The sequence below is a fragment of the Geotrypetes seraphini genome, chromosome 6 (assembly GCF_902459505.1).
Source record: "Geotrypetes seraphini chromosome 6, aGeoSer1.1, whole genome shotgun sequence".
NCBI lineage: Eukaryota > Metazoa > Chordata > Amphibia > Gymnophiona > Dermophiidae > Geotrypetes > Geotrypetes seraphini.
The window spans coordinates 65395653-65409248 of record NC_047089.1 but is presented as its reverse complement, the minus strand read 5'-3'; the positions used below and the strand labels follow the sequence as shown (position 1 = coordinate 65409248).

The 13596-nt window shown below is 45.5% G+C and overlaps 1 protein-coding gene across 2 annotated transcripts in view; it reads right to left on the bottom strand.

Annotated features, from left to right (window-relative positions):
* Positions 1–1031: 1031 nt before the first annotated feature.
* LOC117361897 overlaps positions 1032–13596 on the bottom strand; it is a 39742-nt gene continuing 27177 nt past the window's right edge. The window contains exons 2-3 of one of the 2 annotated variants that reach the window (XR_004539742.1): positions 4510–4623; positions 1032–1232 (exon numbers count right to left, since the gene is read on the bottom strand). The gene's annotated coding sequence lies outside the window, so the exon portion shown is untranslated. The remainder of the gene's footprint in view (positions 1233–4509; positions 4624–13596) is intronic. The other variant, XR_004539741.1, reaches the window with a different exon arrangement.

Below are 13596 nucleotides of genomic sequence, written 5' to 3'. Positions count from 1 at the left end.
GTCTACTGGGCTGGGAGAGAGGGAAACCATGTCTGGCCCTTTTCAGTTATTTTCAAACTCTGAGAAAGAAGGGAGGAAAGAGACAGTGTTCCCAGGGCTGTGACAGATAACCATACCCCCTGTTTTCCCCTTTTCCTAGTATCTTCCCCCTAGGAAATGTGTGGATGACAGGAAATGACACATTTTCTCACTCCATGTTGATCTACATTTTCTCATTCCCCTCTTTCAGCCTAACCTTTCTCTTCTCTTTCACACCTGCTCCTACTTCCCTAAGGTCCTGCATCTCTGAGCCATACAGTAGTGACGGCACCCAGTCTGTGGCAAGCATGTTCTAGGTCTAAGCTGTGACTGTTTCAAAGGCTGAACTTACTAGTATCAAGTCTGCACTGTCTGTTATTAGTACACGGTTAACACGCACTAAAACCCACACTAACCCTCTAATTCTATAAACGTGTATGCTCACACTGCTGACCAGTATGCAAATTTGCATGCTCATATTATACACTGTGAACCGAAAAAACCAAACAAACCCACACCAGAATGTTTTTTGTTGCATCTTCCACAGAATTTGGCTGTTTCTTAAGAAATATACTCCCCTCCCTCTTTTACTAAACCGCGATAGCGGTTTATTAGCGCAGGGAGCCACGCTGAATGCTCCGCGCAGCTCCCGATGCTCATAGAGTTCCTATGAGTGTCGGAAGCAGTTTGGAGCAGGGGTCTCAAATTCCCTCCTCGAGGGCCACAATCCAGTCGGGTTTTCAGGATTTTCCCAATGAATATGCATGAGATCTATGTGCATGCATTGCTTTCAATGCATATTCATTGGGGAAATCCTGAAAACCCGACTGGATTGCGGCCCTCGAGGAGGGACTTTGAGATCCCTGGTTTGGAGCATTAGATATTTTAATAAAGAGTATTCTATTCCATATTTATTTTATTTATTTATTCAATTTTCTATACCATTTTCCCAGGGGAGCTGAGAACGGTTTATATGCATTTATTCAGGTACTCAAGCAGTTTTCCCTGTCTGTGCCGGCGAGCTCATAATCTCTTTAATGTACCTGGGGCAATGAGGGGATTAAGTGACTTGCCCAGGGTCACAAGAAGCAGTGTGGGTTTGAACCCACAACCTCAGGGTGCGGAGGCTGTAGTTTTAACCACTGCGCCATACTCTCAGCATCTTGTTCTTCTTTCTGCTGCTTCGCATTGCTGCACTTTGAATTTCCTCTTTTCTGTCGGCAAAAAAAAAAAAAATATATAGAAATTTGAATAAACCAGTTCATAAGAGCATGAGAAGGCTTTACATGATTCCCTAAAACAGTCTGAATTTACCCTATGTAATATGTCAAAACAAGCGACAGCATTTTGCAGGAACACAGAAAGGGCCATGACCTGTTTGTACACACAAGAAATAAAACCTTGACGTTCCAGATTCCATGGTGAGATTTTCAACTGCTGAGATGCTGGCTGCCCAGTTCTTGATGGTACTTGTTAAGAGACAAATTTATTAGGGAAGGACAGAAAGCTTTTTTTTTTTTTTTAATTTGGCAGCAAAGTGTATCATTTGGCCACTGATCTATTTAACATGACTAAAACTGACAGCAGCATTAAGGGCCAGTGTCAGTCGTTTGTCACAGCTGACAGGTATTTTGACACTTTATTTTAGCAGTAATGGAAGAGTGAGAAGGCAGATTAATTTTTGATTTAGGCTCCATGCCTATTTATTGACAAGCATACCTCCAGAACTCACCAGTATGTCTAATCATAGCTTGTGATTTTCAGTCAGTTCATTACCATAAAAATAGCATGAAAATATCACAGTATTCTCTTAGGAATGGGAGCTTAAATAAATACGAGATTTGTAGATTTGTTTTGAAATTTAGCCAATCACAAGTAATCGAAAATATCGCTTGGCAAATAACAAATCTAAACATTACTAAGGCCCAAATGCACAAATGTTTCCTTGCAAGTAAAACTGGTTTTAACCGATCTTACTTTCAAGGAAACTCACCTGCTGATGCTCTAAAGGGTTCAATAGAAGAGAGCAGAACAAGCCAGGTCTTCAAAACCACTTTAATTGCAACCAATATTTCAGCACAAGTGCATGACAGTCATAGGAGCCACCGAAAATCCTATACAAATGCATTACAAGGAGCTCATTAGTATTATAAGGAGCATTCCATGTAATGCTCTAAACTTTTTGCCCACTTGTTAAGGGCAGAATTTTCCGGCAGGGTCATAACTGCCATAGCCTTCCTTCATGTCAGTGCCCGAGCACTGATTGGCTCAGGCACTGACAGGAAAATAAATCTTGACATCTCAGACCCCTCCCCCCTTCAAATTAGAAAATAGAAAAAGAAAAATGTTCCAGTCCCTTTCCTTTCTTCCCTTACTCCATGCCTCCAATCCCCCCAGCTATCCATTACCTCCCCCCATCATGCCAGGACCACGGCCTGAGATCCTCTCTCCCATGCCCCACCCTGACCCCCGCACTTAAAGAAAAGTTGACAGGAGGTATGCCCACTCCCTCCTGCTACAGAGCTGGGACATGCACCCCCCCCCCCCCTCTGCCTATTCACTTTTTTTTCCTCTTCTTGTCCTATATCCATCTTTCACAATCAACCTTCCTCCATTTTACTTCCTCCTTTTCAAATCTGTCTGGTTTCATCTCTTCTCTTTCCTGTCATTCATGAGCACCATCATCTCACTCCCCTTTCCTTTCCATTCCCTTCTCTCTTCCCACCCCTCCCTCTCCCCACCACTCCATGCTCACCATTTCTCTCCTTCCCTCCTGTCACCCTATCCCTTGTTTTTTCCATCTCTATTTCCAGAATCTGGCCCTCTCAGACATCATCCTACCTTCACCCCCATCTACACCTCTTTCTCACAGTAAATCTTCATGTGTTCCTATCAACTTCCTCCCTCCCTTGCCATGATCAGATATCTCCCTCTCCCCATCCTCCCCCCCATGATTGACTCTCTCTCTCTTCCCTCCTCCCCCATTGCTTTATATCCCTCTCCCTGCCCCATGTGATCAGACATTTCTATCTTTCTCCTTCCTCCCTCTCTTCCCCTATGGTCCAGTCCAGTGCAATTCAGTTGGGCCAGGTCTCTCTCCTCCCTCCCTCCCCTTGTGGTTGGCTCTCTCTCCTCCTTCCCCCCTTCTCTCTAATCTTTCATAGCTGCCGGCAGTGCTAGCAATTAAAGCAGGACACTGCCTGATGGCTAGGCAGCTCCAGATTCTTGCGGTCTTTCAGTCCCTGTTAAACCAAAACAGGAAGTTACACCAGCCGACTGTGGGGGGGGGGAAGGAGCAGAGAGACTTGACTGAACTGCAGATAGGATCATGAGGGAGAAGAAGGAGAGAGAGAGAGAGAGAGAATGGACTACGTCAGGTGGTGAGTAGAGGCGGCCGCAGATGGAGGCAAATTGCGGCAGTGGCAAGGCTGCTCTCCAGGGAGGGCAGAGGCAGCAAGTGAGGAAAGTGTGGTGTAGTGGTTAGAGCTACAGCCTCAGCACCCTGAGGTTGTGGGTTCAAATCCTGCATTGCTCCTTATTACCCTGGGCAGTCACTTAATCCTCCACTATCCCAGGTACAGATAGGGAAAAAATGCTTGAGTATCTTATTGTAAACCACTTAATATACCTTGTCCAAGCAGTATATAAAAATCCCATTCCCTTCGGGGGGGCCCCTCGTGTGCAGTGACTGGGAAACAAAATGGCACAATTTAGAATATGGGGTAGGGGGAGAGAGCAATGCTAGATGGGCGCAGGAAGAGGAGAGACAATTGCGCTAATTGCATTAAAAGTTTTTTAACATAGTTAAACATTTCCCGTGTTAATTGCATTATTAATGCATTAATGCTGGGTTTTACTAAACTGCAGAAGAGCTTCTTCTTACCACGGGCCAGTGAGGTAAATGCTCCGACACTCATAAGAATTGAATGAGCGTTGGAACATTTACCTCGCCAGCCCGTGGTACGAAGCTCTTCCGCAGTTTAGTAAAAGGAGCCCTAAATGTACATCCTTAATATATACAAAATAATATTTTTTCTAATATACTATATATTGAGTGTAATTTTATAACCAGATGCCTAGTTTAAGACAGTAAAAATGTACTCATTTCAAGTCTATTTTATAAAGAAAAGTAGGATCCCTTTATTAATCTGCGATAAAAAGTAACCTTAGCATGCCCTCATATGGGGTTTTTCCCTTGCGCTAGGGCCAGTTTTACCACAGACACAAACGGCCTTTTCCCATTTTTGTATTAATGACCATGCGCTAATGTTGCCATTATCAACTGAAAACCTGGCTTTTCAGCAAATTGTAGCTCTATCCTTCCCCCCTTTCTCTCCCCCCTTCTACACATAAGTTCATGTAATCCTTTTTCTTCTTCTCTACCCACTATTTTAAATTCTTGTAAACCGTGTCGAGCTCCATTCTCATGGAGATGATGCGGTATATAAACTTAAGGTTTAGATTAGATTAGATTATCATGTGAGTACTTACCAGTACCCATTTTGTAGGTGGTATGGGCTCATTTGGCAATCCCAGTTAGTGTGCGGTAATGTTATCTGTGCTGATTAGTACAGAAACACCCACACTCTGCATCCTTACACGCCCCTAAAAAAAAATTTAAAATATATTTGAGGACATAGTTAACGTGCGCCGATTTGGCAGTTACTACAGGATCCTTGAGGTTGTGAGTTCAATCCCAGCCTGCTCCTTGTGACTCTGGGCAAGTCACTTAACACTTCATTGCCCCAGGCACCAGGGTTAGATTGTGAGCCTGCCAGGACAGATAGGGAAAATACTAGGTTACCAGATGTCCGGATTTCCCTTTTGAGGACATATCTGGGGGTCCGGATGGCTTTTCAAAACCCGGCAGTTTGTCCAGGTTTTGAAAAGCTTCCAACAAATCGCGGTCGGGCATCCGAGCATGCATGTGACGAGAGCAGGCAGTGGGGGTGGGACTGGGGTATAATGGGGGGAGGTATGGGTGGAACCAGGCAGGCCTGGGGAGTTCAAATTTCCCATTTGGAAATTCTGGTAACCCTAAAAAATACTTAAGAGTACCTGATTACTATTCAATGTATTGTAAACTGATTTGGGCGAGTCTCTTCATGAAAAGGTAGTTTATAAATAGTCATCTTTATACGCTAGCAGATGATCAGTTAGCACTGGTTATTGGCTGCCTTTTAAAAAACCTGAATATTCAATGCTGGTTGCTGGAAATGGTCCGACATTGAATATCCAGGGTCAGTGCTGAAAACAGGCTTTAAGGGAGCTGCCTGCTGTCAACTGAATATTGGCCCTACATTGGTCAAAAAACGTGCCTTCATTTACAGCTGGTGTCAATGAGTGTGCTCACATTTATGAAGAAGGTGTGGAAAGTATGGTATTTTATAGTTCATGTTCGTATATAATCATCTTCCTTTTTCCATCTTTATTGACCACTAATCATACATTTCTTTTTCTCATCTGCCACTCTCTTCTACTTATGATATAAACATAACAAGGCCAATATTCAAATGAATTATGCTACTAATTTTAAGAAATTTGGCCCAGCAGCCACCCACAAAAATGGAGCCAATTGTATGGCAATCACACAACAGCGCTGTTTATAGAATCACTGATGTGTTACAGATAGGCTCCAGAAATGTAGGCCAGGATTTTCAAGGCCTACATTTTCAGCGCCTATCTGTGATGAGAATTGTGACTTTGGAGGTGCCTACTGATGCCTAAGGGTACTTCCGGCGTTAATCCTGCCTATTTTAGCCTTAAGCACCAGTAGGCGCCTCCATAGTCGCAATTCCGGCTCCATTTATGGAGGTGCCATCTTTTCTTTAATGAGATTTTAATTGCTTCTAAACAACGTGATCAATTATCACGTCAATTAACCTAATTAAAAACAGCACCATTAGGGTGCCTAACAGAGCCTAACTAGTGGCACCGTTTATAGAATTTGGGCCTTTGAGTCTTCATTTGTCCTCTTTGAAAGTTTACTAGGGCTCTGTGCCTATATTTAACTTGCCCATATTTTGCCCATGTGCAGGCCCAAGGTAAAAGTATGTGCTAAGCTCATTTACATACGTGGAGGGGCATAATTAAAAAAAAAAAAATCTAAGTCCCGTTTTGGCCTAGGCTCTAAACACTGAAAGTAGAAGCAGGGAAAATGTCCATTCTCAAAAAAAACCCAAAAACGCCAAAAGGAGGTTTTTTAAAAAAAATAATGGCCTGCCTCTACATTCAGCTGTTTAAACGCCCAGACCACCACAATGTCTACACTTACCACATATAATCAATTTTCAAAAAGCCTAAGTCCCAAATGCCCAACACAAGAGCTTTTAGGCGAAGGAGGAGCCAGTCTTTCGCCTAAAAGCTGGATTCTGGCAAAAAGAACACCAGTTACAGAATCCACATCCCCTCCCCCGCAACGATCACAGCAGGAGAGATGGCTCATCTCCCCTGCTGTGATCCACCCCCCCCTCTGATCAGGGCAGGAGGGAGCCCAAACCCTGGGCCTGCCAGACGGACGGGCCTGCCAGATGGTGGGCCTGCCGGACGGACGAGCTTGGGACCCGTCCATCCGATGTTCATAAGGTACAGGGAGTCATCGGGAGGGGGGGGGGGGCGCGGGGTTGGCAGGGGATCTCGCAGGTTGGTGGGTGGGGGAGTGTTTGGAGGGGGGGCTTGGAATCCCTCCTGCCCACATTTTATTGGGGGTGGGGGGTAGGGGGCTCGCCGGGGCAGGAGGGCTTGGCCTCCTTCCTGCTCCAATTTTGTCGGGGAGGGTGCCGGTCTCCGGGACAGGAGGGCTTGGGCTCCCTCCTGCCCCGATCGTGTTGGGGAGGGTGCCGGTCTCCGGGGCAGGAGGGCTTGGGCTCCCTCCTGCCCCGATCGTGTTGGGGAGGGTGCCGGTCTCCAGGGCAGGAGGGATTGGGCTCCCTCCTGCCCCGGTCGTGTCGGGAGGAGGGGCGGCTATCGTGGCAGGAAAGATGGCCATCTCTCCTTCCGCAATCGTTGCTGGGGGGGGGGGGGGGTAAGGCAGGTTGCCGGGGCTGCTGGGCTGATCGTAGCAGCAGCCATCAGCTCAGCCACCCCTTTTTCGGCACTTATACCTGTTTTGACTTGGTCTAAGTCAAAACATATAAGTGCCAACTAGGCAACCTGTCTAAACCTTTGGTTATACCTGCTGTATGACTACGTATAGGTTGGCCCACCTCCCATGCCTCTTTTCGCTCTATGCATTTAGAGGCAGGGAAATGGCCTAAGCTTTTTAGACGTTGTTTTTTTTTTATTTATTTATTATGAGCCCCATAGTTGCCATGTACTTCTGTCAATGACTAAATTACTGATGTTTACACATATTGGGCCTGGTTCAATAAATGATGCACAAAGTTAAACAACAAAAAAATCCACACTAAACCAGCAAGCTCATTCATTGCATTGATTAGCAATTCTATTCTATCTACTTTAGTTTCACCATTGTTACAGTTACCCATACATAGCTTAAACAACAGTAAATAAATAACTGTCAAATTTAATTTTTGGTTGATTTTGCAATTTTATAATTTCATTTATAATGTGCCACAAAAAACATTTGCTCTGTTTTGCCGGAGCTAAAAAAGTTTGAAAGAACTGGAATAAACAATTGATTTACTTTGCACGTTCTACATCACTCAGGATTTTGTAGACCTCTACTATATTCCCCCCCTCAGCAATCTTATTTCCAAGCTGAAGAGCCCTGCCTTAGCCTCAGAAAGGGCCCATAGTGGTTTTACAATAAAAGATAGCTGAGCATACTCTGGAATAAAATTCAAAACATATAATTCCATTGCATCTTATTCATCATCGACTAATATATTTTTGAAAGAAAAGTGACTTTAAATGTTTGCAGATTTCCTATCATCTATTAGGTGTTTTAAGAGTAACTGGTAGAGTTCCACCACCTGGCAGCTTGATATGTAAATATTGAAGAAAAAATGGTTTTGTATCTTACTTTATTCACACTTGGAAAAAGAAGTGCTATGTTGATTGAAGAAACCCCTACTGTATTTTTCTAGTAGATAAATTTAACAACGATGACACATACCCTGGGAAGACACCATGTAGAATAAAAAAAAAAAATGCTAAGGTACTTACAGTAGCTTAAACATAACCTTAGTTTCAACTTTCAGATGTGCATATGAGAGAGGTAGTAAAGTCAGGCTTTTTTTTTAATGCCGCTATACACTGGTACAGCTTACTAGAAACTTTTTTTACTTGCTCCCCCCTTCCCCCCAGTAGCCATGGGCTGGCATCTCCCTCCCTTCCATCCTCAACCTCCTTCCCCAAATCTAATCTTCCTTTTAGCTTTTCAGAAGACGTTGTTGGTAGTGATTTCCAAAGACTGCCCTGCGCCAGCCCCAGCCTCTTCTCTCTACCATGGCCCACTTCTCTGTACTTCCTGTTTCCTATTTCCTCAGATGTGGGCTGCGGTAGAGAGAAGATACTGGGCCTGCGACAGAGCAATATTTGGTAATTGCTGTTGCTGCCAACTTTTGAAAAGTCGGCAGAAGGGAGTAGAGGATGGATTGAGAAGATGCCAGTCCATGGTTAAGGGGGGTGTTGGTTAGGGTTGCCAGATTTTACGATCGTAAAATCCGGACACCCTAGACCCACCCTAGGCCCGCCCATCTCTACCTCAGTCCCGCCCTAGCTCTGTCTCCCGCTGCCTGCTTTGGTCGGGCAGGAGGCAGTCCACGCATGTGTGGATGCTATGCGATGATATCATGTGCACGCACTCGTGCGCATGAAATCATCCTGTGGCATCTGTGCATGCGCAGATTGCCTCTTGCTTGATCCAATTGAGAAGAGGCTTTTCAAAACCTGGACAAAGTGCTGGGTTTTGAAAAGCTGTGCAGACCCGGGAAATCCGGATGTCTGGTAACCCTAGTGTTGGTGGGGGGGGGGGGGGGGAGGAGATAGAGTGAATGCGTATGTAAGTAAGTGATGAGAAAAGGAGGCAGAAGGGAGAGATGTTGGATTCTGTGGGGGAGTGCTAGAAAGAAGGGAGTAAGGAAAATATATTGATGGAGATGTGGCAATAGAAACATGACGGCAGATAAAGGCCAAATGGCCCATCTAATCTGCCCATCCACAGATAAGAAAGATGTAAGATTAGGGGAGGGCAGAGGGGGAGAGGAACTCACATGCAAATTACCTACCAGAAAAGAACAAAATCCCTGGACATGATTGGCATAAAGATTTACCATGGAGCCGTGCTCAATGCCAGGACAGACACTCACCTCTTCCAGCTTATCCTCTACAACAGGGGTGCCCACACTTTATGGGCTTGCGAGCTACTTTTATAATGACTAAGTCAAAATGATCTACCAACAATAAAATTTTAAAAAACACAAAGCACACTGAAAGGCAGAGAAAATGTTAATTATTCATATTCCGGGTTTTTTCAGAGGTCACGGCAGATGACTCTATGCAATGTCACCTCAGTAACAAAATACAAAAATAGATAAATACACCCCTTCCCTTTTTACTGAATGCCTCGCGCTGCTCTCAATGCTCATAGGCTCCCTGCGCTAAAAAACGATATTGCGGTTTAGTAAAAGGGAGCCATAGTGCAAAATATAGACAGCAGATATAAATTCTCAAAACAGACACATTTTGATCACTAAATTGAAAATAAAATCATTTTTCCTACCTTTGCTGTTTGGTGCTTTCATGAGTCTCTGGTTGCACTTTCTTCTTCTGACTGTGCATCCAATCTTTCTTCCTTTCTTTCAGCCTCCTGTATGTTTCCTCTCCTCCAGACCTCATTCTCTCCCCCAACTTTTTCTTTCTGTCTCCCTGTTCCCCCTTCTTTCTGTCTCCCTGTCTGCCCCCTTTCTTTCTTTCTCCGTGCCCTCCCCCAAGCCATTCGGTTTGCTGCCACCGCCATCGGGGAACAGCCCCCAAGCCACCGCCGTCCCAAGCTTTCCCTGCAGAAACGTCGCGCTGACCAGCATTCCGCTCACTGACGTCAATTCTGACGTAGGAGAGGAAGTTCCGGGCCAACAAAGCATTTCTCCTTATTCTATCCAGCCTGAGCCCCATCTCTCCTTGATCCAGCATTTCCCTTCTGTGTCTGTCAGAATTACCATTCCACCTATTTTCCAGCATCACCCTTCTTTGTGTCCATCTCACCTATATCCCTATCTCACCACTTTTTCAGAATCTTCATTTGTCTCTGTCCTTGTCTTTACCCCATGTTCACCATTTGCCCTTTCAATGTCTTTATCTCCCCCCCCCCCACTTTTTCAGCATTACTTCTATGTCTCTATTTCACCTCCTCTTCATGTCCCCTCTGTATCTCTATCCTTATTCAGTAGGTCCTGCTTACCCTTTCTCTTCTTTGTGTCACTATCTCCATTTTCAGCTTTCCCCCCTTTTCCTTTGTTACTGCACCCGGTAGCCAGAACCTTTCCACCCTCCCTCCACTCCGGCCCAGCCCAGTATGAAATATTTCCTTTTGTTTCCCTCCCCTCTCTCTTTCTTCTCCTCCCTCACCCACGAGTCCTGCATCTGGCCTTCTCCCTTCTCCCTGCACCTGGCAACACCCCCTGCTCCGCGGCTCTCTTCAGCAACTCGTCAGCAGCGGTGATCAAGACAAGCTGCCGACATCGAGGCCTTCCCTCTACGAGTCCTGCCTTTGTGGAAAAAGGAAGTTGAAACAAGCGGGACTTGCAGAGGGTAGGCCCCGACGTCAGAAGCTTGTGTTGATCGCTGCTGCTGAGTTGCCAAAGAGAGCCGCGGAGCAGGGGGTGTGGCCGGAAGCAGGTAGAAGGGAGAGGGAGATAGGAAGGCTGTAGAAGCTCCGGAGCATGACACCGACCCCGGCCAGGATGATTTCTTTTTCAGGCTGCTGCTGCCCCCCCCCCCCCCGAAATGACAAAAACAGCCTAATGCCTGGCGTTGGCGTCTTTGACATCGGAGAGAGGAAGGCTGATAGGCCCGGTAGATCGGGACAGCAACATGAGTCTATCACGGAGACCGGGATGGGCTCTGCGATCGACTCACGTTGCCTTCCTGAGCTACCGGTTGATCGCGATCGACGTGTTGGGCACCCCTGCTCTACAATGATTCACTAGCGAGGCAAGCCGAAGAGACCCTGGACTCCCTACCACCAGACAGCAAATCCCTCTTAACCCCGATTCTCTGAGACATTGAAGAATGTGGGAAGCACATGATTAGAGTAGCATTTGATGCCTTTGAGACTTCCACTCGCACGGCTGGATTACCCATCCTATACCCCCCTGCGCCATCACCATGCATCGCTCAGAACTCACCCGGGGTTCCTGAAGAAGGTGGTCTCCCCTTCCACATCGCTTGGTTGTTCCCCTCCTTCTACCTGGAGCTGCGTGCAAGCCAACAGAGCAGCTCCTCCACACCTTGGACTGCACCCACGCCCTACGCCTCTATCTCCTATGCACTCAAGCATAGTGGAAGATTTCACAACTCTTCATGACCTTTGACTGGAACGTCAGGAACTTCAGTCAACAAGCGCATCCTCTCCACATGGATCTCAGACTGCATCACCTTCTGTAATGAGAAGGCAGGCCTCAGCCTCACCAACAAGGCCACAGCATATCAGTTTAGATCCTTGGCATCCACACTGACCAACCTGCAGTCCACCACAATAGAGGACAAATGCAGAGCAGCCTCTAGTCCTATGTATCCACCTTCACCAGGCACTACAACCTCGACCACTCACTGCAGACCACAAATGAGTTTGGACTAACACTCCTAGAAGCAGCAGGTATACTGCAGAACAATCGTCCCCATGAGATGGGCAAAATAGACCCACTTTGGGGTCTGGGACAGAAAACAGACTAGCCCCTTAACATAATCTTGAGTTCCCGGACACCTGGAAAGGAATTGTGACCTGACTTATGAGTAGTCACAATGGAGTTAATGTTTTTGACCATGCCATGTCCAGTTATAGCCAAGCTGATATTGTTTATTGCCATGCTATGTTTAGTTAGCCCTTTAATGGTAAGGTTGTGGGGCCAGGTCATGTTCAGTCCTGGCCATGTTGGTGAGGTCTAAGAACAAGCAGATGATAATGTGATCACCCAGCTGTTCAACTTTGATAGTCATGTCGGCATAGTTACCCATATTTATCCATGGCATATTAAGATTCTAAGAGAACTAAAGTAAGACTTCATGCCATGCCTGCTTTTCCCACCCAATGGTGGTAATAAAGTGTTCCCTCGTAAACGACAATTTGTCTCCACATCATTATAGCAAAATGCATCCCTGATCTCTACAGCCTCATCCTACTGCTGCCAAAATGGCAAGCTGTAGAAGGGACTTGGCCAGCAGGCATGATTGGCAATCTTGGGCTCTTCCGCATCCCTCAGCTGGAGAGTCACCAAGGTGTGGCTGACTCATCCTACTTGTCTAAAGGAAAAAGTGAAGTTACTTACTTGTAACAGGGGTTCTCCATGGGTAAGTCAGCCACACAGACTCTCCTTCCTCCCCTACGGATGACTCTGCAGAACCTAACTGGGAAACATCTGAGGCAGGAAGCTGATTTGTTGGGGGGTCTATAGGGACGGCTGGCACACATTCAAGGGGAGACCCCAAAGGCTTCCCTCTGAATTCTGGCAGAGCAAATCTGCTTTTTGGGCTCATTGGATGACACCAAGGTGTAGCTGACTTATCCTGCTGTCCACGGAGAACCCCTGTTATAGGTAAATGAACTTCACTTTATTGCCTTTTTGGCAATAGTAGTTAACAATTAAAGAATTCTATTTAAATAGATAAGACTTCAATTGAGGTGTCAGGAATGTATTTAAGTCCTGGATATGGGGTAAAGAACGACACGGGGACAAATTTTTCCCCATCCCCGCAGGAACTCAATTTACCCGTCTCGTCCCCGCAAGTTTTGTCACTGTAACTGCTCAAGTCCGAGACGCTTATGATTTTAAAGTGTTTGAGGCTTGTGCAGATGAGGACAGAGCTTTCAGGGATAGGAAAAGAGCTTACCGGGACGGGATGGGATGGGAAAATGAGTGCCTGCGGGGATGGGGAAAAATTTTATCAATACAGGGCCTTGAAATTGCTAAGGCCGGCCCTGACAGCAGAGAGGCACAAATCAGCTTTGTAACACATGTTCTTAACTTTTATAGTTATAATCTGGCTCGGTTTCCTCTCTTTGAATATTAAGAGAAAGAAACCAAATGTCTCCTTCATTGAAACTAAATTTCTTATAATTTATGCGGGACAAAATGTTGCCTTGATTGTGCTGGCATGGCATTTGGATTTAGCAGCAAATGTATAATTTCACAGCACACCAGAAACCCATAAAAACATGCTTCTTTTGTGTAATACATCTGATCTGGCAGACGGTTAGCACATTTATAAAGAAAATAATATAGTTTTGCATAAAATGCATCATAGACTCTACAGTACGCTATTCATCATTCTAATAAATACCTTGCAAACACATCACAGTGGTTACAAAGTTATTCCAGCTGCAATCAGGATGAAAATAATCATTATGCCTAAAATTACTGCAAGCTTATTTCTCATTAAAATTTCATTAATGTCTTT